Source organism: Paramormyrops kingsleyae, chromosome 1 (assembly GCF_048594095.1).
Source record: "Paramormyrops kingsleyae isolate MSU_618 chromosome 1, PKINGS_0.4, whole genome shotgun sequence".
Taxonomy (NCBI): Eukaryota; Metazoa; Chordata; class Actinopteri; order Osteoglossiformes; family Mormyridae; genus Paramormyrops; species Paramormyrops kingsleyae.
In genome coordinates this window covers 13,022,956-13,046,266 of record NC_132797.1, presented here as the reverse complement: position 1 = coordinate 13,046,266, position 23,311 = coordinate 13,022,956, and the positions used below count along the sequence as shown (strand labels likewise).

The 23,311-nt window shown below is 41.8% G+C and overlaps 3 long non-coding RNA genes across 3 annotated transcripts; all 3 read left to right on the top strand.

Moving 5' to 3' along the window:
* Positions 1-4,420: 4,420 nt before the first annotated feature.
* LOC140588217 (uncharacterized) lies at positions 4,421-6,856 on the top strand. The gene is made up of 2 exons (XR_011989553.1): positions 4,421-6,200; positions 6,435-6,856. It is a non-coding gene; the product is annotated as an uncharacterized lncRNA (long non-coding RNA).
* Positions 6,857-12,793: 5,937 nt separating this feature from the next.
* LOC140588216 (uncharacterized) lies at positions 12,794-14,576 on the top strand. Its single transcript, XR_011989552.1, has 3 exons — positions 12,794-13,358; positions 13,804-14,324; positions 14,559-14,576. It is a non-coding gene; the product is annotated as an uncharacterized lncRNA (long non-coding RNA).
* A 6,303-nt stretch (positions 14,577-20,879) lies between these two features.
* On the top strand, positions 20,880-23,311 carry LOC140588214 (uncharacterized). The gene is made up of 2 exons (XR_011989551.1): positions 20,880-22,655; positions 22,890-23,311. It is a non-coding gene; the product is annotated as an uncharacterized lncRNA (long non-coding RNA).

The window sequence follows — 23,311 nt, the reverse complement described above, 5'->3', positions numbered from 1 at the left end:
ATAGCTAGCATTAAATACTGTAGCTAACAGAAACTTTGAGGCTATCATAAGGTGCAAATACATACTCAATTGATTACATTGTGTTGATTACATTGTAATGATTTCATCATGAATATTTGGCATACTTTTTAATAACATCATAATGATTATGTTCTACATTGTATAGTCCTAAATAGTATTCCATATATTTCCTCTCTTTGGGACTCCAGAGTCCCACACACAATCCTGTCCATCTAGCCTAGGAAGGAGGGCGAAAACCCTAAGATCTAGGGAAATTCCACCCCCAGCCCGCCAAGGGCACGGCCCCCCTTCAGGGTTCATGACTGGCATGGCTCACAAACTACCAGCACTCAGAGTCAAACATCTGCAGCACAGGGAGTACATCAGCAAATAGAGGGGAGGATCGCCATGTAATAAACTCCCCAGGATACATTGCATACAGTATCTTGTCTACATAATCCACCAGAACTACATCACCTACACAATCTCAATACATAAACATATATGTCTAATACAAGGATAACTGAAAGGTTAACTGATAGCACTGTAGACCACTATAATAGACACTCTGTTGTGAGCAGGAAAGTCTCAGATGTCATGGGAGGCAAGCATGCTTCAGCATTTCCAGCGTCGAGCAATCACGACTGGTACGGCTGAATTTCAGCTGTGGGCAGGAGCATGTCTAAGCCGTCTATGTCGCCATCCATTTCCGTGTTGGTCCAGGAGGTTGCCGCTCCAAACAGTCTTGCCACCACTTTAGACATTGCAGCTATTGTTGCCAGCCGAGACAGTGCTCTCTCCACTAGGGAGTGAACTAGAGGAACTACACCACAAAGGATTAGTAACAGAGCAAGAATGAGCACAGCACCCACACAGAGTGTTTTCATAAGGGCTTGTTTCCAACTACCCCACATAGTATACCACCAGTCAAACATCCCTTCATGTTGCCATCTCATCCTGTATACCCTGCAGCTTCCTCATAGCCTCGGTAAACCACCTATCCGGCATAAACGTGCAGCACTGATCCCCAAACAGCATGCACACTCCCCCTTTTTCCGCCAGAAGCCAATCCAGGGCTATCCTGTTCTGCCATGCCATCAGACTGGTGGCCTGAAGCTGTTCCCCCAGAGATGCCACTGCTTCCCGGGTATAGTTGGTAAACCTCTGCTGATTACAGTACAGATAATTTATCCACTCCACATTTTTATTAACAGTAGGCCAAATGAATATTGATTCGAACCCTACAGCTATCTCATTTCTTGCCTTATATTTGTCTGGAATGCCTCTTGGCTGGCCTATAGCATCTAGGTATACATTGGGATCGTCTTCGTATTTCGCAACAGACCTGTGGGACCTAGAGGGCTGTTTTTCAGAGTATATATCCACCTGGCTAGCTAGCATCACCCTAGTGCAGAGGGCTCCCCAATCATTGGGGAGAGTAGGCCTCAATCCTCCTGCCTGACCACACAGCCACCACGTATCTGCCAGAGGCACACTCTGGTTCTCTAGTGCATCCAGCGGAATACTCGATACTTCTCCATTCTGCACTTGGTTGCCTTTCACATCCCAAACAGTTCCACAGTTTCCCCAGAAGATGGCTACCTCCTCTGTCCCATTATTCTTAAAATACTCATGAGTATAAGACTTTTGAAAAAATTCAATTTCTGCCCTACGATATCTCGCTATCCCCCTTCCCTTGGCCTAAACTGCCCACAATGCTTTTCCATCCTGTATGCATTAATAGCTTAGTGACTCTCCCCACAAAGGCAGGTCCATTATCAGAACTTATTTCAGTTGGTATCCCAAACCTCAGTATCACCTCTCAGAACAGGAATTTCACCACTGTCATCACCCCCTTGTCCTTGGATGGAATTGCCTCCACCCATCTGCTGAACCCGTCCACAATCACTAGCATGTATCGCTTTCCGTATCCTGCTTTTCCCATGTCCACAAAGTCCATCACTAAGTATGTGAACGGTCCTTCAGGGACTGGGATATGTCCTACTGGGACGCACATTGTATTTAATGCTCACCTCACATTCTGACAGGCTTGCGTCCACCAAGGCTTGCAACTGCGCTGCCCAGAAACCTTGCCTTTTAATTTTCCTTAACAATAAGATATGCTCAATGTTGTTGCTGTGCAATGCCTGGAAGTCCTCTATTAAACATTGGACAGTGGTGGCTGGTAACAGCCTTTTAGCTTGCATCCTCAAATAGAACAGTGCCAAATTTGTCAAAAATATGTTTTCAACATTACTGCCAAACGTCGCTGTTTTAAGATTTCGCCTTTCCCGCCAGAGTTAACTGTGCACACGCAGTACGGATCATGCGCTTTCTCCTACAAACCCATAAATATACGCCGCCACGAGTTAATCACTCTAATTAATTTAATTATTTGACAGTATAATGAAGCAAGTATATATAAGAAGGCTACCTAATGGGAAACTTACGTACAGGAACGGTTATAAATCGGATGAACCTTTTATCACTGTGTTTCAAGAGATCACTGTGTTTTGTGTGCAGCTCCAATGGCGATTCTAAATTTTATCCCGTCCGGTAATTTTCGGCTGGTCATGTGCAGCACAGGCTTGGCCATTGCGGCCGCTGGTACCGTGCACCTTGTCCGGAGACTTTGGAGAAGGGCCGAGTTTGAAGGTATAGGAGTCAAATTGTTAGCAACGAAGTTGCTTAAGAAAAACGTATATTTTATTTATAATGTACGAAACATTAATAAGAATACTAATTGTGTGTTGACAAGACTTTAAAGTAATTTTTAAGTCTCCAAGTAAAAAAGCACAGATGTGACATAAATATAAATCTGAGTGAAAGGAAAGCCAGGAGGCAACTGAAACTTTTGTATTTCAGATTCAGAGAACATAGAATTGCCAGATGACCAGAGTCATCCTACATATGCAATGGTCATCTTGGAGCAGGTATAATTATACTCATTTATAGCAATCTATAGAGAAATCAGATCAGAGTGTACATTTAAACTTTTTCTGTATAACTGTTTATAAAGGCTGTCAATAAAGTCAATGGGCCGATACCACTTTGGGAATCCAGCCCTTTGCTCAGTGTACCACATGGTGGTGAGCATTTTTAATATGGTTGGCTGGGTGTTAATACTGCAGTGATGTGATGGACTGACACACTAATGGTGCTGTAGTGATAATCGACTCCTATGTTGCAGGATGCTGAGGAGGCCAGGGTGGTGGCGTGTCAGCAGTGAGTACCAGTATCTGATCTAATAAAAATGATCTTTAGGCAGGAAACTCAGCAGGACGTCTCAGCAGGTGGAAGTCACTGTACTCACACCCACTGAGTAGCAAAAAAGACTGATGGGCAGCGTTAGCGTTTGATTTGAATGCCACAAAGAACACATGTAAAATGGGAAAGAGCTGTCGTGCGATTGATTGTACAAATAGATTTAACACGAAATAGGAGCTGTCTTTTTAGAGATTGGAAAAAACTAAATAAGTTAGTATAGCACGTGGATCGGTCACGCATGGCCGATACCCGATCCGTCAAATAGATCTGGATCGGCGCCGATACCGATCCGAATATCGGATCGGTGCACCTCTACCAACTACAGAGCAGCAGGTTGCGTAAGAAACTGTGTAAAGTAGTATTGTTACATGGATACTACATACTAGACACCGCCTCCATCTGTCTTCCCACTCCCACCCTACAGGAAAGACACAGCTTCTGGACTGACACCTGTATATGCAGTATTAGTTCATTGTCTGTAGATCTTTTTCCAAAGTTACAGTATAGAAGCAGGCTGTTGGTGGGTTACAGCGACCCCCACCCCACAGGAAAGACACAGCTTCTGTACTGACACTTGTATATATTGCAGTTCATTCTCTATAGTTCTTGACATATCTATACAAGTTGCCTGTGTGTATACGGACCTGCCCTGTCTATAGTTCTTTTTCCAAATAAGCAGGTAAATGGATGTTCATCTTTCATATTAAGTGTAAAAAAAAAAAAAGTATCTTCCTTGTCTGGAAAATGTATTGTGTATAGTTCGTTGTCTATAGTTCTCTACAAATCTATACAAATGCCCGTTGCTTTGGATAAAAGCGTCTGCTAAATGCATAAATGTAAATGTTTGAGTGGTAACGCTACGTACGGGGCTTATCATGGAGATTGCCAGGGTTTTTTAATTAACGTTGCTGGCCTTTTTTTGTGGTGTTTGTATTTGCATTGTTCTGCATGTAGTAGGAGTGTAATTTTTTATTTCGAATGGAAAAAATACATATATGCGCATTACATTTTGAACATAAAATTAGGCTATGTTAACAAAAATCGCTTCGCTATCATTTTACTCGCGGCTCGGTCGTAAATACATGTCTGACATTTATAAGGAACCAAGAAAATAAAAATCGCTTCTCAAATTTGCGAATTTATACTTCTTTGATTCTCTAAGCCACCTCGGCCCTGATAGACGTTCATTCATTTAAAAGGAGCTCTACCCCGTCTCAAGATGGCGGCTCTGTTGACGCATACGCTCCCATAGACGGCTGTTTTCAACGCGACATCTAGTGTTTATATCTATGCTGGCGACGACAAGACTGTGGGCGGAGCTGAAGACGCAGCCGGCGAATGGCGACGAGGGCGGGAAGTCCGAAGAATCTGCCAGGACCTCCTGCAAACACTTACGGCACGTAACAATTGCAGTCATCCGGCTGGGGTACATGCAGCGCTTCATTGCGTCGCTAGGCTTCCCCTCAGCGCTTGCTCTGACGGGTCCCTACCGGAACCTCTTGGTGAAGAGCTGTAGAAGGGTGGAGCCTGATGAGCAGTTCAGAGGCAAACTGCCAGTAGCCATTGATCGCTTAAGATTTCCACTTAACCAGTTGACAGCTGCCAGGGGCAATTTTAGAATTATAGCACTGAGCATTGCAAGGATCACTGGCAGTTCAATACAGGAAATGGTGGCTAAGAAGATCCTCTCCAGAAGACGCTGACTGGGATGGAGCGGTCACAATTCGGAGACTTCGGAGAATGGCCGAGTTTTAAGGTATAGGAGTCAACTTGTTAGCAACGAAGTTACTGGACATAAACGTACATTTAATTTAAAATGCATGAAACATTAACCAGATAACTAATTCGTAAATTACTGTTTTATCATTTTACAATTCGTAACTGTAGTTTGCAATGCATCATGGGTAAATAAATAAATAAATAAACCTTACGGTATTTTAAAGTATATTTCACAATGACTGATTGCAAATTGACATTGAGTGTAATTCCAAACGGGGATACGTTTTAACTGTAATTATATATACATTTTACAGTAAAATTGTGCTCCGCTTCACGTTTTGAATTTGCGCGGGTTAACCTTCCTATGGTCGGCAGTTAAAAATGCCGTTTACATGCATGAAAGCGCCATTTCTCACGAACCTCTATTTAAACAAAACAAACAAACAAAAAAATCACTAAATAATAAATGCTCTGATCAAGATTACAACAGCTCTGGTACGTGTTTTTAAGTTTAAAATGCATAAAAGCACCACATAAATTTGTGCATTGCACCAGGAACCTCTATTTAAAGAAAATAAATAAATAAAAACTTTCACTAGGCAAGGCATGCCCAGACATGAAAGGCAAGATAAGACTAATTCAGTTTATTTAATATACTTGAGGCTTATTTTATCATTATTTTTTATTGAAAAGGATAGGTATGCTTTCAAAAGAAAGGTCCAGAAAGCCACACCAAAAATATTAAAACCAATCTTTTCATGGATAAGGAAGCCTAACAAGGGAACCAAGAGGTAAGAAACAAATTTATCGGATGATTAATAATTGTTTTGAGGGTATTTTATGGCTGATTTAAGACACGGGTCGGCAGTACATAAAGCTAACACAGGACGAAAGTACTGTATGTCTAACTAGTCTCCTGCTACCTGCCAGCAAACTGCTTTTTATGCAAAATGTCTGGTTATGACGCGATGCAGCCATGAACGCAGGAGCGGAGCAGAGACGAGCGCCCCATTTGAAAAGTAAGGAAGGAAAACAAAACCTTTTTGTCAGTAATTTACTGTAAATGGTACAGTATATATATTGTTTTTTTACAGTGCAGGAGACAACTGACACTAAATCAAATTTTGTATTTCTGATTCACAGGACCTAGAACTGCCAGATACTGGTAACGATGCACTTTGTCCAGAGACTTCAAAGAAGGGCCAAGTTGGAAGGTATAGGAGTCAAATTGCTAGCAACGAAGTCGCTTAACAAAAACATATATTTTGTCTATACTGTACGAAACATTAATCAGAATACTAATTCGTATTTCTAATATGTGTCAACAAGACCTTAAAGTAATTTTTAAGTCTCCAAGTAAAAAAAGCACAGATGTGACATAAATATAAATCTGAGTGAAAGGAAAGCCAGGAGGCAACTGAAACTTCACAGCAAATTTTGTATTTCAGATTCGTAGAACGTAGGAGCAATACTTTTCCCTGGTGGGAGTTGGCTATAGGCGGCTGCATCAGTGGCATTGCCATCGTTGTCATTGTTGCAGTCACCCGGCGGGAGTACTTAAATGCGTGTTTACGCTTCCACTCAGCGTGTCTTCTGATGGGTCCCCATCACTGAAGATTTCCACCTCAGAACCAGTCGACAGCTGTGTTTTAGAATTTTACAATGGGTTAGAAGTTACTGTGTTACTGAGTTTGCTATGTTCCCTTGCCTCTTCCTGTTCTCTGTGTTGCCTTGTTGGACCTTGTTTCTTTGTTATTTTATGTGGTCAGTCTTTGTTTTCCCCATTTTGCTTTTTAACCACTCATGGTCCTTTCCTTTGTAAGTTTACCCAGTGTATTTTAGTTTCCCTAATAAACACCCCTGTGTCTCAGCCGCCAGTGGATCGTTACCTCCTTTTCTCTGCCCGCACCATGCCTCGCCACCGGAACGGCTTATGTCACCTATAGGATTGACCCACCCTGAATGTCCTGGTCCTGGGTTGAACTGCTGCATGTGTGGGTCTTTACATGAAATGAAGCTGGAGGGCAGATATTTTGTGCCAGTATAACTATGCATGTGACAAAATCTTGAAGTACTGTAGTTTAATCTTTGAGTATTTTGGCTCATTACTTCACAGCAAATGGTCAGGCAGACAGTGGTAAGACTTGGAGAAAGCTAAGTACAAAAATCTTCTGTTAACCAGAATAAGCCTACAGGCACGTGGGGGGGCAGAATTGTCTTAGGCTATTAAAAATGTAAGACAATTTAGGACCTCTTTAATCCTGTTACATTTCCTTTTCTATTTAATCATGTAAAACTGGTAAAAGAAGTCTAATTACAGTTGTTGATCTCTGCCCAAGGTGCAGCGTTTATAACCAAAGGCAGAAATCAAAACCTAAAATTTAGTGGGGGGGAAAACAGAAGCATCCGTCCAAAAGACAATACGCTAGAACAGAGAGAGAACTTGGCAAAAACAAGAGAACCAGATAACAGGGGGACAAAGCTATGAACAATACAGTCACTCCTCACCAATTTCCGTTCCTACAAAAAGGTAGCTAAGCGAATTGGTCCATAAGCGAGGAGCCGCCCCTTACCGTTGTTTCAGGCATACTGAACGAGTAGTGGGTTTGTGTAAACCATCTTTAGATATTATTTTAATGTCATGTTTGCACCATTCATAACATTAGTATATTTATAAATGTTTATACAGTAGTGTACTATTCCTCCTACGTGTTTTCTCTGTATGTGACAGGTGAAAATCTATGAGTGAAATTGCAATAAACAAAACAGAAAAGACTCAGGAGATCTCTAATCTGGTATAGCAAAGTTACAACAAGCTGGTCGATAAGTGCTAAGGTTAATCATCAGCGGAAATACAAGTAAACGATACACTAACATATGCAGGTATGTATCGTAATTTAGCATCCCTGCAATCCAGTGAATCATTGGTAGTCTTGTTTTGCACATTACCAAAATAAAACAGCGCATAGAAAATAAGTCACTTGTAAATATTAACTAAGATATGGAAAAGTAAAAAAAAAACAAAAACTTGCAGCCATTGCTTTCGAAAATGTTACAAAAGTAAAAGACACAGGAAAACTTTAACCTTGCGCATGTCTGTGGTTTACAGTATGTGCCCCTGGAGGTTCCCTGTCCCACAATGTGAGCATAAGCATCAAACTAAAGGTATCGGAATAAAAATTGATTGCATGGGCACCGTTAGTTCTGTTTCGCTTTCCAAAAGTATATCCTATGTCATAATTACAACCATCGGTTTCTGGTATTTGGTGCCCTTGTAAGTAACAGCCGGTTAGATGCCTGCCAATCTAACAGCTTCCGGGTTCCAAGGCTGTACAAGTAGATATCAAACTCACCAGCTTGCTGCATTTGAAGATTTGGTGTGAAGAGACTGCCGGCCTGAAGATACGCTTGCAGAAGCTGATGCCTCTCAGCCAAAGTATTATTCAGGTTTTTGAAGTTATGCAGCTTCTTTGTACACTGCTTGAAAAATGTGTGCTTGCTTGCGAAACGCAAAATCCACAACCAAATGAGTGGACCAAGATGCAGTATGAGCTCTGGATAGTGCAGTAAGAAATGATGCTTCGGTTTCAGTGCTGTATCTGGAAACAGTGAGGCTCTTGACTCAATATACTGTTCAATGAAAACTCTCAGACATGCTACCTGATTAGCATGTGTTTTTGGGGCTGTCACCATATCAACTATCTCTCATCGCTGGAGGCAAAACTGCCAAATCTCATCCTCCAGTGGATGTTTAATATGATCACCAATCAAATAAGCAGTGGGAGTAATCAGAGCAAACAAATCCACCAGAACTACATCACCTACACAATCTCAATACATAAACATATATGTCTAATACAAGGATAACTGAAAGGTTAACTGATAGCACTGTAGACCACTATAATAGACACTCTGTTGTGAGCAGGAAAGTCTCAGATGTCATGGGAGGCAAGCATGCTTCAGCATTTCCAGCGTCGAGCAATCACGACTGGTACGGCTGAATTTCAGCTGTGGGCAGGAGCATGTCTAAGCCGTCTACAGTATGTCGCCATCCATTTCCGTGTTGGTCCAGGAGGTTGCCGCTCCAAACGGTCTTGCCACCACTTTAGACATTGCAGCTATTGTTGCCAGCCGAGACAGTGCTCTCTCCACTAGGGAGTGAACTAGAGGAACTACACCACAAAGGATTAGTAACAGAGCAAGAATGAGCACAGCACCCACACAGAGTGTTTTCATAAGGGCTTGTTTCCAACTACCCCACATAGTATACCACCAGTCAAACATCCCTTCATGTTGCCATCTCATCCTGTATACCCTGCAGCTTCCTCATAGCCTCGGTAAACCACCTATCCGGCATAAACGTGCAGCACTGATCCCCAAACAGCATGCACACTCCCCCTTTTTCCGCCAGAAGCCAATCCAGGGCTATCCTGTTCTGCCATGCCATCAGACTGGTGGCCTGAAGCTGTTCCCCCAGAGATGCCACTGCTTCCCGGGTATAGTTGGTAAACCTCTGCTGATTACAGTACAGATAATTTATCCACTCCACATTTTTATTAACAGTAGGCCAAATGAATATTGATTCGAACCCTACAGCTATCTCATTTCTTGCCTTATATTTGTCTGGAATGCCTCTTGGCTGGCCTATAGCATCTAGGTATACATTGGGATCGTCTTCGTATTTCGCAACAGACCTGTGGGACCTAGAGGGCTGTTTTTCAGAGTATATATCCACCTGGCTAGCTAGCATCACCCTAGTGCAGAGGGCTCCCCAATCATTGGGGAGAGTAGGCCTCAATCCTCCTGCCTGACCACACAGCCACCACGTATCTGCCAGAGGCACACTCTGGTTCTCTAGTGCATCCAGCGGAATACTCGATACTTCTCCATTCTGCACTTGGTTGCCTTTCACATCCCAAACAGTTCCACAGTTTCCCCAGAAGATGGCTACCTCCTCTGTCCCATTATTCTTAAAATACTCATGAGTATAAGACTTTTGAAAAAATTCAATTTCTGCCCTACGATATCTCGCTATCCCCCTTCCCTTGGCCTAAACTGCCAACAATGCTTTTCCATCCTGTATGCATTAATAGCTTAGTGACTCTCCCCACAAAGGCAGGTCCATTATCAGAACTTATTTCAGTTGGTATCCCAAACCTCAGTATCACCTCTCAGAACAGGAATTTCACCACTGTCATCACCCCCTTGTCCATGGATGGAATTGCCTCCACCCATCTGCTGAACCCGTCCACAATCACTAGCATGTATCGCTTTCCGTATCCTGCTTTTCCCATGTCCACAAAGTCCATCACTAAGTATGTGAACGGTCCTTCAGGGACTGGGATATGTCCTACTGGGACGCACATTGTATTTAATGCTCACCTCACATTCTGACAGGCTTGCGTCCACCAAGGCTTGCAACTGCGCTGCCCAGAAACCTTGCCTTTTAATTTTCCTTAACAATAAGATATGCTCAATGTTGTTGCTGTGCAATGCCTGGAAGTCCTCTATTAAACATTGGACAGTGGTGGCTGGTAACAGCCTTTTAGCTTGCATCCTCAAATAGAACAGTGCCAAATTTGTCAAAAATATGTTTTCAACATTACTGCCAAACGTCGCTGTTTTAAGATTTCGCCTTTCCCGCCAGAGTTAACTGTGCACACGCAGTACGGATCATGCGCTTTCTCCTACAAACCCATAAATATACGCCGCCACGAGTTAATCACTCTAATTAATTTAATTATTTGACAGTATAATGAAGCAAGTATATATAAGAAGGCTACCTAATGGGAAACTTACGTACAGGAACGGTTATAAATCGGATGAACCTTTTATCACTGTGTTTCAAGAGATCACTGTGTTTTGTGTGCAGCTCCAATGGCGATTCTAAATTTTATCCCGTCCGGTAATTTTCGGCTGGTCATGTGCAGCACAGGCTTGGCCATTGCGGCCGCTGGTACCGTGCACCTTGTCCGGAGACTTTGGAGAAGGGCCGAGTTTGAAGGTATAGGAGTCAAATTGTTAGCAACGAAGTTGCTTAAGAAAAACGTATATTTTATTTATAATGTACGAAACATTAATAAGAATACTAATTGTGTGTTGACAAGACTTTAAAGTAATTTTTAAGTCTCCAAGTAAAAAAGCACAGATGTGACATAAATATAAATCTGAGTGAAAGGAAAGCCAGGAGGCAACTGAAACTTTTGTATTTCAGATTCAGAGAACATAGAATTGCCAGATGACCAGAGTCATCCTACATATGCAATGGTCATCTTGGAGCAGGTATAATTATACTCATTTATAGCAATCTATAGAGAAATCAGATCAGAGTGTACATTTAAACTTTTTCTGTATAACTGTTTATAAAGGCTGTCAATAAAGTCAATGGGCCGATACCACTTTGGGAATCCAGCCCTTTGCTCAGTGTACCACATGGTGGTGAGCATTTTTAATATGGTTGGCTGGGTGTTAATACTGCAGTGATGTGATGGACTGACACACTAATGGTGCTGTAGTGATAATCGACTCCTATGTTGCAGGATGCTGAGGAGGCCAGGGTGGTGGCGTGTCAGCAGTGAGTACCAGTATCTGATCTAATAAAAATGATCTTTAGGCAGGAAACTCAGCAGGACGTCTCAGCAGGTGGAAGTCACTGTACTCACACCCACTGAGTAGCAAAAAAGACTGATGGGCAGCGTTAGCGTTTGATTTGAATGCCACAAAGAACACATGTAAAATGGGAAAGAGCTGTCGTGCGATTGATTGTACAAATAGATTTAACACGAAATAGGAGCTGTCTTTTTAGAGATTGGAAAAAACTAAATAAGTTAGTATAGCACGTGGATCGGTCACGCATGGCCGATACCCGATCCGTCAAATAGATCTGGATCGGCGCCGATACCGATCCGAATATCGGATCGGTGCACCTCTACCAACTACAGAGCAGCAGGTTGCGTAAGAAACTGTGTAAAGTAGTATTGTTACATGGATACTACATACTAGACACCGCCTCCATCTGTCTTCCCACTCCCACCCTACAGGAAAGACACAGCTTCTGGACTGACACCTGTATATGCAGTATTAGTTCATTGTCTGTAGATCTTTTTCCAAAGTTACAGTATAGAAGCAGGCTGTTGGTGGGTTACAGCGACCCCCACCCCACAGGAAAGACACAGCTTCTGTACTGACACTTGTATATATTGCAGTTCATTCTCTATAGTTCTTGACATATCTATACAAGTTGCCTGTGTGTATACGGACCTGCCCTGTCTATAGTTCTTTTTCCAAATAAGCAGGTAAATGGATGTTCATCTTTCATATTAAGTGTAAAAAAAAAAAAAGTATCTTCCTTGTCTGGAAAATGTATTGTGTATAGTTCGTTGTCTATAGTTCTCTACAAATCTATACAAATGCCCGTTGCTTTGGATAAAAGCGTCTGCTAAATGCATAAATGTAAATGTTTGAGTGGTAACGCTACGTACGGGGCTTATCATGGAGATTGCCAGGGTTTTTTAATTAACGTTGCTGGCCTTTTTTTGTGGTGTTTGTATTTGCATTGTTCTGCATGTAGTAGGAGTGTAATTTTTTATTTCGAATGGAAAAAATACATATATGCGCATTACATTTTGAACATAAAATTAGGCTATGTTAACAAAAATCGCTTCGCTATCATTTTACTCGCGGCTCGGTCGTAAATACATGTCTGACATTTATAAGGAACCAAGAAAATAAAAATCGCTTCTCAAATTTGCGAATTTATACTTCTTTGATTCTCTAAGCCACCTCGGCCCTGATAGACGTTCATTCATTTAAAAGGAGCTCTACCCCGTCTCAAGATGGCGGCTCTGTTGACGCATACGCTCCCATAGACGGCTGTTTTCAACGCGACATCTAGTGTTTATATCTATGCTGGCGACGACAAGACTGTGGGCGGAGCTGAAGACGCAGCCGGCGAATGGCGACGAGGGCGGGAAGTCCGAAGAATCTGCCAGGACCTCCTGCAAACACTTACGGCACGTAACAATTGCAGTCATCCGGCTGGGGTACATGCAGCGCTTCATTGCGTCGCTAGGCTTCCCCTCAGCGCTTGCTCTGACGGGTCCCTACCGGAACCTCTTGGTGAAGAGCTGTAGAAGGGTGGAGCCTGATGAGCAGTTCAGAGGCAAACTGCCAGTAGCCATTGATCGCTTAAGATTTCCACTTAACCAGTTGACAGCTGCCAGGGGCAATTTTAGAATTATAGCACTGAGCATTGCAAGGATCACTGGCAGTTCAATACAGGAAATGGTGGCTAAGAAGATCCTCTCCAGAAGACGCTGACTGGGATGGAGCGGTCACAATTCGGAGACTTCGGAGAATGGCCGAGTTTTAAGGTATAGGAGTCAACTTGTTAGCAACGAAGTTACTGGACATAAACGTACATTTAATTTAAAATGCATGAAACATTAACCAGATAACTAATTCGTAAATTACTGTTTTATCATTTTACAATTCGTAACTGTAGTTTGCAATGCATCATGGGTAAATAAATAAATAAATAAACCTTACGGTATTTTAAAGTATATTTCACAATGACTCACTAAATAATAAATGCTCTGATCAAGATTACAACAGCTCTGGTACGTGTTTTTAAGTTTAAAATGCATAAAAGCACCACATAAATTTGTGCATTGCACCAGGAACCTCTATTTAAAGAAAATAAATAAATAAAAACTTTCACTAGGCAAGGCATGCCCAGACATGAAAGGCAAGATAAGACTAATTCAGTTTATTTAATATACTTGAGGCTTATTTTATCATTATTTTTTTATTGAAAAGGATAGGTATGCTTTCAAAAGAAAGGTCCAGAAAGCCACACCAAAAATATTAAAACCAATCTTTTCATGGATAAGGAAGCCTAACAAGGGAACCAAGAGGTAAGAAACAAATTTATCGGATGATTAATAATTGTTTTGAGGGTATTTTATGGCTGATTTAAGACACGGGTCGGCAGTACATAAAGCTAACACAGGACGAAAGTACTGTATGTCTAACTAGTCTCCTGCTACCTGCCAGCAAACTGCTTTTTATGCAAAATGTCTGGTTATGACGCGATGCAGCCATGAACGCAGGAGCGGAGCAGAGACGAGCGCCCCATTTGAAAAGTAAGGAAGGAAAACAAAACCTTTTTGTCAGTAATTTACTGTAAATGGTACAGTATATATATTGTTTTTTTACAGTGCAGGAGACAACTGACACTAAATCAAATTTTGTATTTCTGATTCACAGGACCTAGAACTGCCAGATACTGGTAACGATGCACTTTGTCCAGAGACTTCAAAGAAGGGCCAAGTTGGAAGGTATAGGAGTCAAATTGCTAGCAACGAAGTCGCTTAACAAAAACATATATTTTGTCTATACTGTACGAAACATTAATCAGAATACTAATTCGTATTTCTAATATGTGTCAACAAGACCTTAAAGTAATTTTTAAGTCTCCAAGTAAAAAAAGCACAGATGTGACATAAATATAAATCTGAGTGAAAGGAAAGCCAGGAGGCAACTGAAACTTCACAGCAAATTTTGTATTTCAGATTCGTAGAACGTAGGAGCAATCCTTTTCCCTGGTGGGAGTTGGCTATAGGCGGCTGCATCAGTGGCATTGCCATCGTTGTCATTGTTGCAGTCACCCGGCGGGAGTACTTAAATGCGTGTTTACGCTTCCACTCAGCGTGTCTTCTGATGGGTCCCCATCACTGAAGATTTCCACCTCAGAACCAGTCGACAGCTGTGTTTTAGAATTTTACAATGGGTTAGAAGTTACTGTGTTACTGAGTTTGCTATGTTCCCTTGCCTCTTCCTGTTCTCTGTGTTGCCTTGTTGGACCTTGTTTCTTTGTTATTTTATGTGGTCAGTCTTTGTTTTCCCCATTTTGCTTTTTAACCACTCATGGTCCTTTCCTTTGTAAGTTTACCCAGTGTATTTTAGTTTCCCTAATAAACACCCCTGTGTCTCAGCCGCCAGTGGATCGTTACCTCCTTTTCTCTGCCCGCACCATGCCTCGCCACCGGAACGGCTTATGTCACCTATAGGATTGACCCACCCTGAATGTCCTGGTCCTGGGTTGAACTGCTGCATGTGTGGGTCTTTACATGAAATGAAGCTGGAGGGCAGATATTTTGTGCCAGTATAACTATGCATGTGACAAAATCTTGAAGTACTGTAGTTTAATCTTTGAGTATTTTGGCTCATTACTTCACAGCAAATGGTCAGGCAGACAGTGGTAAGACTTGGAGAAAGCTAAGTACAAAAATCTTCTGTTAACCAGAATAAGCCTACAGGCACGTGGGGGGGCAGAATTGTCTTAGGCTATTAAAAATGTAAGACAATTTAGGACCTCTTTAATCCTGTTACATTTCCTTTTCTATTTAATCATGTAAAACTGGTAAAAGAAGTCTAATTACAGTTGTTGATCTCTGCCCAAGGTGCAGCGTTTATAACCAAAGGCAGAAATCAAAACCTAAAATTTAGTGGGGGGGAAAACAGAAGCATCCGTCCAAAAGACAATACGCTAGAACAGAGAGAGAACTTGGCAAAAACAAGAGAACCAGATAACAGGGGGACAAAGCTATGAACAATACAGTCACTCCTCACCAATTTCCGTTCCTACAAAAAGGTAGCTAAGCGAATTGGTCCATAAGCGAGGAGCCGCCCCTTACCGTTGTTTCAGGCATACTGAACGAGTAGTGGGTTTGTGTAAACCATCTTTAGATATTATTTTAATGTCATGTTTGCACCATTCATAACATTAGTATATTTATAAATGTTTATACAGTAGTGTACTATTCCTCCTACGTGTTTTCTCTGTATGTGACAGGTGAAAATCTATGAGTGAAATTGCAATAAACAAAACAGAAAAGACTCAGGAGATCTCTAATCTGGTATAGCAAAGTTACAACAAGCTGGTCGATAAGTGCTAAGGTTAATCATCAGCGGAAATACAAGTAAACGATACACTAACATATGCAGGTATGTATCGTAATTTAGCATCCCTGCAATCCAGTGAATCATTGGTAGTCTTGTTTTGCACATTACCAAAATAAAACAGCGCATAGAAAATAAGTCACTTGTAAATATTAACTAAGATATGGAAAAGTAAAAAAAAAACAAAAACTTGCAGCCATTGCTTTCGAAAATGTTACAAAAGTAAAAGACACAGGAAAACTTTAACCTTGCGCATGTCTGTGGTTTACAGTATGTGCCCCTGGAGGTTCCCTGTCCCACAATGTGAGCATAAGCATCAAACTAAAGGTATCGGAATAAAAATTGATTGCATGGGCACCGTTAGTTCTGTTTCGCTTTCCAAAAGTATATCCTATGTCATAATTACAACCATCGGTTTCTGGTATTTGGTGCCCTTGTAAGTAACAGCCGGTTAGATGCCTGCCAATCTAACAGCTTCCGGGTTCCAAGGCTGTACAAGTAGATATCAAACTCACCAGCTTGCTGCATTTGAAGATTTGGTGTGAAGAGACTGCCGGCCTGAAGATACGCTTGCAGAAGCTGATGCCTCTCAGCCAAAGTATTATTCAGGTTTTTGAAGTTATGCAGCTTCTTTGTACACTGCTTGAAAAATGTGTGCTTGCTTGCGAAACGCAAAATCCACAACCAAATGAGTGGACCAAGATGCAGTATGAGCTCTGGATAGTGCAGTAAGAAATGATGCTTCGGTTTCAGTGCTGTATCTGGAAACAGTGAGGCTCTTGACTCAATATACTGTTCAATGAAAACTCTCAGACATGCTACCTGATTAGCATGTGTTTTTGGGGCTGTCACCATATCAACTATCTCTCATCGCTGGAGGCAAAACTGCCAAATCTCATCCTCCAGTGGATGTTTAATATGATCACCAATCAAATAAGCAGTGGGAGTAATCAGAGCAAACAAATCCACCAGAACTACATCACCTACACAATCTCAATACATAAACATATATGTCTAATACAAGGATAACTGAAAGGTTAACTGATAGCACTGTAGACCACTATAATAGACACTCTGTTGTGAGCAGGAAAGTCTCAGATGTCATGGGAGGCAAGCATGCTTCAGCATTTCCAGCGTCGAGCAATCACGACTGGTACGGCTGAATTTCAGCTGTGGGCAGGAGCATGTCTAAGCCGTCTACAGTATGTCGCCATCCATTTCCGTGTTGGTCCAGGAGGTTGCCGCTCCAAACGGTCTTGCCACCACTTTAGACATTGCAGCTATTGTTGCCAGCCGAGACAGTGCTCTCTCCACTAGGGAGTGAACTAGAGGAACTACACCACAAAGGATTAGTAACAGAGCAAGAATGAGCACAGCACCCACACAGAGTGTTTTCATAAGGGCTTGTTTCCAACTACCCCACATAGTATACCACCAGTCAAACATCCCTTCATGTTGCCATCTCATCCTGTATACCCTGCAGCTTCCTCATAGCCTCGGTAAACCACCTATCCGGCATAAACGTGCAGCACTGATCCCCAAACAGCATGCACACTCCCCCTTTTTCCGCCAGAAGCCAATCCAGGGCTATCCTGTTCTGCCATGCCATCAGACTGGTGGCCTGAAGCTGTTCCCCCAGAGATGCCACTGCTTCCCGGGTATAGTTGGTAAACCTCTGCTGATTACAGTACAGATAATTTATCCACTCCACATTTTTATTAACAGTAGGCCAAATGAATATTGATTCGAACCCTACAGCTATCTCATTTCTTGCCTTATATTTGTCTGGAATGCCTCTTGGCTGGCCTATAGCATCTAGGTATACATTGGGATCGTCTTCGTATTTCGCAACAGACCTGTGGGACCTAGAGGGCTGTTTTTCAGAGTATATATCCACCTGGCTAGCTAGCATCACCCTAGTGCAGAGGGCTCCCCAATCATTGGGGAGAGTAGGCCTCAATCCTCCTGCCTGACCACACAGCCACCACGTATCTGCCAGAGGCACACTCTGGTTCTCTAGTGCATCCAGCGGAATACTCGATACTTCTCCATTCTGCACTTGGTTGCCTTTCACATCCCAAACAGTTCCACAGTTTCCCCAGAAGATGGCTACCTCCTCTGTCCCATTATTCTTAAAATACTCATGAGTATAAGACTTTTGAAAAAATTCAATTTCTGCCCTACGATATCTCGCTATCCCCCTTCCCTTGGCCTAAACTGCCAACAATGCTTTTCCATCCTGTATGCATTAATAGCTTAGTGACTCTCCCCACAAAGGCAGGTCCATTATCAGAACTTATTTCAGTTGGTATCCCAAACCTCAGTATCACCTCTCAGAACAGGAATTTCACCACTGTCATCACCCCCTTGTCCATGGATGGAATTGCCTCCACCCATCTGCTGAACCCGTCCACAATCACTAGCATGTATCGCTTTCCGTATCCTGCTTTTCCCATGTCCACAAAGTCCATCACTAAGTATGTGAACGGTCCTTCAGGGACTGGGATATGTCCTACTGGGACGCACATTGTATTTAATGCTCACCTCACATTCTGACAGGCTTGCGTCCACCAAGGCTTGCAACTGCGCTGCCCAGAAACCTTGCCTTTTAATTTTCCTTAACAATAAGATATGCTCAATGTTGTTGCTGTGCAATGCCTGGAAGTCCTCTATTAAACATTGGACAGTGGTGGCTGGTAACAGCCTTTTAGCTTGCATCCTCAAATAGAACAGTGCCAAATTTGTCAAAAATATGTTTTCAACATTACTGCCAAACGTCGCTGTTTTAAGATTTCGCCTTTCCCGCCAGAGTTAACTGTGCACACGCAGTACGGATCATGCGCTTTCTCCTACAAACCCATAAATATACGCCGCCACGAGTTAATCACTCTAATTAATTTAATTATTTGACAGTATAATGAAGCAAGTATATATAAGAAGGCTACCTAATGGGAAACTTACGTACAGGAACGGTTATAAATCGGATGAACCTTTTATCACTGTGTTTCAAGAGATCACTGTGTTTTGTGTGCAGCTCCAATGGCGATTCTAAATTTTATCCCGTCCGGTAATTTTCGGCTGGTCATGTGCAGCACAGGCTTGGCCATTGCGGCCGCTGGTACCGTGCACCTTGTCCGGAGACTTTGGAGAAGGGCCGAGTTTGAAGGTATAGGAGTCAAATTGTTAGCAACGAAGTTGCTTAAGAAAAACGTATATTTTATTTATAATGTACGAAACATTAATAAGAATACTAATTGTGTGTTGACAAGACTTTAAAGTAATTTTTAAGTCTCCAAGTAAAAAAGCACAGATGTGACATAAATATAAATCTGAGTGAAAGGAAAGCCAGGAGGCAACTGAAACTTTTGTATTTCAGATTCAGAGAACATAGAATTGCCAGATGACCAGAGTCATCCTACATATGCAATGGTCATCTTGGAGCAGGTATAATTATACTCATTTATAGCAATCTATAGAGAAATCAGATCAGAGTGTACATTTAAACTTTTTCTGTATAACTGTTTATAAAGGCTGTCAATAAAGTCAATGGGCCGATACCACTTTGGGAATCCAGCCCTTTGCTCAGTGTACCACATGGTGGTGAGCATTTTTAATATGGTTGGCTGGGTGTTAATACTGCAGTGATGTGATGGACTGACACACTAATGGTGCTGTAGTGATAATCGACTCCTATGTTGCAGGATGCTGAGGAGGCCAGGGTGGTGGCGTGTCAGCAGTGAGTACCAGTATCTGATCTAATAAAAATGATCTTTAGGCAGGAAACTCAGCAGGACGTCTCAGCAGGTGGAAGTCACTGTACTCACACCCACTGAGTAGCAAAAAAGACTGATGGGCAGCGTTAGCGTTTGATTTGAATGCCACAAAGAACACATGTAAAATGGGAAAGAGCTGTCGTGCGATTGATTGTACAAATAGATTTAACACGAAATAGGAGCTGTCTTTTTAGAGATTGGAAAAAACTAAATAAGTTAGTATAGCACGTGGATCGGTCACGCATGGCCGATACCCGATCCGTCAAATAGATCTGGATCGGCGCCGATACCGATCCGAATATCGGATCGGTGCACCTCTACCAACTACAGAGCAGCAGGTTGCGTAAGAAACTGTGTAAAGTAGTATTGTTACATGGATACTACATACTAGACACCGCCTCCATCTGTCTTCCCACTCCCACCCTACAGGAAAGACACAGCTTCTGGACTGACACCTGTATATGCAGTATTAGTTCATTGTCTGTAGATCTTTTTCCAAAGTTACAGTATAGAAGCAGGCTGTTGGTGGGTTACAGCGACCCCCACCCCACAGGAAAGACACAGCTTCTGTACTGACACTTGTATATATTGCAGTTCATTCTCTATAGTTCTTGACATATCTATACAAGTTGCCTGTGTGTATACGGACCTGCCCTGTCTATAGTTCTTTTTCCAAATAAGCAGGTAAATGGATGTTCATCTTTCATATTAAGTGTAAAAAAAAAAAAAGTATCTTCCTTGTCTGGAAAATGTATTGTGTATAGTTCGTTGTCTATAGTTCTCTACAAATCTATACAAATGCCCGTTGCTTTGGATAAAAGCGTCTGCTAAATGCATAAATGTAAATGTTTGAGTGGTAACGCTACGTACGGGGCTTATCATGGAGATTGCCAGGGTTTTTTAATTAACGTTGCTGGCCTTTTTTTGTGGTGTTTGTATTTGCATTGTTCTGCATGTAGTAGGAGTGTAATTTTTTATTTCGAATGGAAAAAATACATATATGCGCATTACATTTTGAACATAAAATTAGGCTATGTTAACAAAAATCGCTTCGCTATCATTTTACTCGCGGCTCGGTCGTAAATACATGTCTGACATTTATAAGGAACCAAGAAAATAAAAATCGCTTCTCAAATTTGCGAATTTATACTTCTTTGATTCTCTAAGCCACCTCGGCCCTGATAGACGTTCATTCATTTAAAAGGAGCTCTACCCCGTCTCAAGATGGCGGCTCTGTTGACGCATACGCTCCCATAGACGGCTGTTTTCAACGCGACATCTAGTGTTTATATCTATGCTGGCGACGACAAGACTGTGGGCGGAGCTGAAGACGCAGCCGGCGAATGGCGACGAGGGCGGGAAGTCCGAAGAATCTGCCAGGACCTCCTGCAAACACTTACGGCACGTAACAATTGCAGTCATCCGGCTGGGGTACATGCAGCGCTTCATTGCGTCGCTAGGCTTCCCCTCAGCGCTTGCTCTGACGGGTCCCTACCGGAACCTCTTGGTGAAGAGCTGTAGAAGGGTGGAGCCTGATGAGCAGTTCAGAGGCAAACTGCCAGTAGCCATTGATCGCTTAAGATTTCCACTTAACCAGTTGACAGCTGCCAGGGGCAATTTTAGAATTATAGCACTGAGCATTGCAAGGATCACTGGCAGTTCAATACAGGAAATGGTGGCTAAGAAGATCCTCTCCAGAAGACGCTGACTGGGATGGAGCGGTCACAATTCGGAGACTTCGGAGAATGGCCGAGTTTTAAGGTATAGGAGTCAACTTGTTAGCAACGAAGTTACTGGACATAAACGTACATTTAATTTAAAATGCATGAAACATTAACCAGATAACTAATTCGTAAATTACTGTTTTATCATTTTACAATTCGTAACTGTAGTTTGCAATGCATCATGGGTAAATAAATAAATAAACCTTACGGTATTTTAAAGTATATTTCACAATGACTGATTGCAAATTGACATTGAGTGTAATTCCAAACGGGGATACGTTTTAACTGTAATTATATATACATTTTACAGTAAAATTGTGCTCCGCTTCACGTTTTGAATTTGCGCGGGTTAACCTTCCTATGGTCGGCAGTTAAAAATGCCGTTTACATGCATGAAAGCGCCATTTCTCACGAACCTCTATTTAAACAAAACAAACAAACAAAAAAATCACTAAATAATAAATGCTCTGATCAAGATTACAACAGCTCTGGTACGTGTTTTTAAGTTTAAAATGCATAAAAGCACCACATAAATTTGTGCATTGCACCAGGAACCTCTATTTAAAGAAAATAAATAAATAAAAACTTTCACTAGGCAAGGCATGCCCAGACATGAAAGGCAAGATAAGACTAATTCAGTTTATTTAATATACTTGAGGCTTATTTTATCATTATTTTTTATTGAAAAGGATAGGTATGCTTTCAAAAGAAAGGTCCAGAAAGCCACACCAAAAATATTAAAACCAATCTTTTCATGGATAAGGAAGCCTAACAAGGGAACCAAGAGGTAAGAAACAAATTTATCGGATGATTAATAATTGTTTTGAGGGTATTTTATGGCTGATTTAAGACACGGGTCGGCAGTACATAAAGCTAACACAGGACGAAAGTACTGTATGTCTAACTAGTCTCCTGCTACCTGCCAGCAAACTGCTTTTTATGCAAAATGTCTGGTTATGACGCGATGCAGCCATGAACGCAGGAGCGGAGCAGAGACGAGCGCCCCATTTGAAAAGTAAGGAAGGAAAACAAAACCTTTTTGTCAGTAATTTACTGTAAATGGTACAGTATATATATTGTTTTTTTACAGTGCAGGAGACAACTGACACTAAATCAAATTTTGTATTTCTGATTCACAGGACCTAGAACTGCCAGATACTGGTAACGATGCACTTTGTCCAGAGACTTCAAAGAAGGGCCAAGTTGGAAGGTATAGGAGTCAAATTGCTAGCAACGAAGTCGCTTAACAAAAACATATATTTTGTCTATACTGTACGAAACATTAATCAGAATACTAATTCGTATTTCTAATATGTGTCAACAAGACCTTAAAGTAATTTTTAAGTCTCCAAGTAAAAAAAGCACAGATGTGACATAAATATAAATCTGAGTGAAAGGAAAGCCAGGAGGCAACTGAAACTTCACAGCAAATTTTGTATTTCAGATTCGTAGAACGTAGGAGCAATACTTTTCCCTGGTGGGAGTTGGCTATAGGCGGCTGCATCAGTGGCATTGCCATCGTTGTCATTGTTGCAGTCACCCGGCGGGAGTACTTAAATGCGTGTTTACGCTTCCACTCAGCGTGTCTTCTGATGGGTCCCCATCACTGAAGATTTCCACCTCAGAACCAGTCGACAGCTGTGTTTTAGAATTTTACAATGGGTTAGAAGTTACTGTGTTACTGAGTTTGCTATGTTCCCTTGCCTCTTCCTGTTCTCTGTGTTGCCTTGTTGGACCTTGTTTCTTTGTTATTTTATGTGGTCAGTCTTTGTTTTCCCCATTTTGCTTTTTAACCACTCATGGTCCTTTCCTTTGTAAGTTTACCCAGTGTATTTTAGTTTCCCTAATAAACACCCCTGTGTCTCA